The sequence below is a fragment of the Macrobrachium nipponense genome, chromosome 23, assembly GCF_015104395.2.
Source record: "Macrobrachium nipponense isolate FS-2020 chromosome 23, ASM1510439v2, whole genome shotgun sequence".
Classification (NCBI taxonomy): domain Eukaryota; kingdom Metazoa; phylum Arthropoda; class Malacostraca; order Decapoda; family Palaemonidae; genus Macrobrachium; species Macrobrachium nipponense.
The window spans coordinates 7,848,456-7,852,492 of NC_061090.1; positions in this window are offsets into that span (position 1 = coordinate 7,848,456).

Below are 4,037 nucleotides of genomic sequence, written 5' to 3' on the forward strand. Positions count from 1 at the left end.
CTCTCTCTCTCTCTCAACAGTTTTGCAAAAATTCGGTTTATGCAAGACGACAAAATACCAGAAATCTGCCTGTTCTCAAAATTAAACTCTTAAATCAAAACTGACATATAAAGTAAGAATAGAACAAACATTCACAAGCATCACTGAAAATAAGTTAGGCGCACAAAAGCAAAAACAAATAAAAATTTGTAGTTCTCGTTAAAACATTTTTCCGAGTCTTCAAAAACCTGAATTTCAACGTGCAAAGTCAACAGACTGGAGCACTCAAAAATCATCGGCTGGTACCGTCCTGCATGTGTCTGTGTCTCGGAATGTGTGCGTTTGTGTACATTTGCAAGGATGGTCATATATGGAAGGTCGGCAAGGGGAAAGTGTGCCTGGGTTAAGTGTTCAGTGACTGATTTGTTTACCTAATCTGGGGTCCCATAGATTCTGGTCATCTACGTTCGGCTAGAGAGAGAGAGAGAGAGAGAGAGAGAGAGAGAGAGAGAGAGAGAGAGAGAGAGTGTCGAGGTGTGTGAGCAAGGGATTCAAGAGACAAAAAGGGTAACATATAGGTCCCTCCAAAATTGTTTTTTCTTTGTATATGGATGAAATATGGTGCGTATATGTAAATATTTGGATGAGCTGAGTACAAGATATGGCTAGGGCAACGAAATACCTTCACTAACCATGTTCGCGTACGTAAGGTTCGTGAGCGCACGGGAACGAATGGGAGAAACGTAAAAGAAATAATTGCACGGCAGAGATCTGAATTCCTCCTCTCTATACTAACATCTTTGCTTCTACGCGGTGGTCTCACTTTTGTTTACTTTGCCCGAGGACCGCCGGGTCGGACTCTTCCATTTGAGAATCGTCGTATTACCTGTTCGTTTATTTTCGTTCGCATTTTTTCCGCGCTCCTCTTCTCGTCTGTTTGTTCCTCCGAGTCCTATTTCCATTTGGCTCTGAAGAGATTCTTTTGAAGGAAAGATGGTTGACGGAATTCAAATAAAGCACTTTTAAGTCGGGAGGAACCGGGAGGGAAGATTATGTTCGGAGGAGGAGTTATTTGTGTCATGACGAGCCAACAGTTTAAATAGTTTATCATTATGATTTGATTGCTTTTGTAAACAAAGTTGATAATGCATAAGGCGACGAGGAGGAAAAAACCGAGCCAATTTTCTGCTAACATCTTAATTTAAAATTTTCCTGTGCGAGACTTGCACCTCATTCACCACACAATGATAAAAACAGTGATGTCAAAGACGTAACAAATAACTGCCCAATTACGATTCTTACCAGAAATCAAAATAAACCTCCAAGCCAATTTTCCTCCTCGGACCTCGAAGGGAAACTAAACCTAATTCTACACGTCATTCAGCATAACAAAATAGAGTTGGGTCTAATCATTCCGACAAAGCACCGTCGTCCCAGTGACTAAGTCTTTCCTCTCCCATTATGCAAATAGAGTCGGGCCTAAATGGACAAAGTAATGACCCAGGCTGTCCTCTCTTGTGACGCCTCCTCTCCTTGTCCTCTCCTTGGTGGCATTCATTCCCCGAATTCCTTCCCTTCCTTTCCTCAATGCAAGTACGCAGAGGAATGAAACTGACGGAGAGCATAAAAATTAAGACGATTTTTATTGATTCTTTGGTTATGTGGTGACGGAGTAGTCCACAATACTAACAGTACTTATACTCAAATGCCAGCTCGAACACGACCTAAGATGCTGACGAACCAAATAGTACTAACATTCATTCTCGTAAAATAATAGAGATGCGTAAAACTTTGCTAGGAAACGATGTTCGGTGGAGACATACTGCCAGGGGGTCCGCTAAAAAATAAATGCCTCAAAGAACTGAATAATTGCCTGTTATTAATAAACTAACAATAACGAAGTAGAGGAAACACTGTCTCAACAAAGAAAAAAATGAAAAAGGGATTCAAATAAACTGAAAGAACTCAAAATCGACACACAACAGGAAAGCAGGATGTTTCCCGAAAGGAAAATAGCAGGCAGGTAAATAAACAGAAAACGATACGGAAGGATAGAAAATGTGCTTAAATCACCATGAAGGCCGGGTCACCATGGCAACGCTTTCGGCAAACCAAATCTCCAGAAATTATGACTGGGGAAACAATGGTAGTTTGAGGTATACCTGTTCCATCCTCTCTATGGGAAAGGAGGGAGCAAGGGGGATGGAGAGAGAAATTGGGAAGTAGGCGAATGAAGAGAGGCGAGGGATTAAAACAGAGAGAGAGAGGAGAGAGAGAGAGAGAGAGAGAGAAAAAATGGCAAATACTGTTATACTGGCTGACTCTAGAAGGCTACGACACTAAAGGATATACAGGCAAGTACCCTTTGTAAACGCAGTTAACCTGAGAAAAGCCATATATAGAAAGAAATTGCTCCTATATGAACACAGGCAGATGAGAGAAAAATCGGCAACACAGTTTCTAAATACAAAACAATGATCTGCCCACAATGTATTTGCATATGAGCGCGCTTTGCTCAGAGCTTACAGCCAAGACCCTACTTTCATTTAAAGAGTAATTATTCACGCTCTGACCTTTCAACCCTCAAACACAGGCTTCAATGAAGCTGTAATTGACTATGCACCAGCAGTTTGTGTGCTTGTGCTCAATAGACCACGTGAAAGGAACCTCAACCTACATAAAAGGAACTCACACAAGCAAGGAACATTCTATATATATGTTCGTAACCCTAACATTAAATGAAACCTTTAATTTAAAATCTAAAATACTCTGCTTTAATTATTAACTAAAGCATTTTACGAATGTTAGAGAATATCCTAAAAACAAACAGGTATTCAAACTTGAATCTACTGCTCTGACAGATGCGGAAATTACTGACAAAAGAAGCTCAATACATGTTTTTTTCATTTGTGGATCATTTGCAACCATCAGTACACAAAACATATTTAAACAGATCCTGATAAAGATAAAAAACCGATATTATCTGGTTACAGAAACCAGGGGCAATAGAGTATTACAGCATACCTTCACCAAGCACTCGAGACCCTATGTTGCTATTTTATATTTTCAACAGATATCGAATCTTTTTTAACTTCGATTCCCGTCTGCGACTAGCTCAATCGACTCGGCTCATGACGACCTTGGCAAGCGCCTCAGTGGAGTGGTTGGTATGGTGTTTGCGTTCCACATTGGTGGTCGCGGGTTCGATTCTCGGCCATTCCATTGAGGAGTGAGAGATGTGTATTTCTGGTGATAGAATTTCACTCTCGACGTGGTTCGGAAGTCACGTAAAGCCGTTGGTCCCGTTGCTGAATAACCACTGGTTCCATGCAACGTAAAAGCACCATACAAACAAAACAAATCAAACAAAAATAAAGACCTTGGCGTGATGTTGAATAGGAATATATTATGCAATGATCAAATAGCAATATTATTGGCAAAATGTAAAGCAAAAATGGGAATGTGGTCACGGCACTTATAAGCAAGAAAAAACAAACACATGATTATGCCTTATAAAACGTATGTACGTAGTCCACTTGAATATTGCAATATGATATGGTACCCTCAGTACCAAAAGGATATTGCACAAATAGTGTACAAAGGTCCTTTACAGCTAGAACAGAAGAAGTTAAGGATCTTGACTACTGGGAAAGTCTATAATTTTTAAAATTATATAGTCTACAAAGGAGAAGAGAACGCTACATGATAATACAGGCATGGAAACAGATGGAAGGAATTGCCGAAAACATCATGGAGCTAAAAATATCAGGAAAAGCAAGCAGAGGCAGATTAATAGTGCCCAAAACTATAATAGAAAAACTAAGGAAAGCACACAAGGACATTAATACACCACGCACCGGCATCGACAATGCTGCGTCTAATCAGTGCGTTGCCAGCTCATCTGAGGAACATATCAGGAGTGAGCGTAGATGTGTCTAAGAATAAGCTCGACATATATCTAAGCTGCATCCCAGACCATCCAAGATTGGAAGATGCAAAATAAACAGGAAGATGCATTAGCAATTCTCTGGTAGACATTAGAGGTGCCTCACACTGAG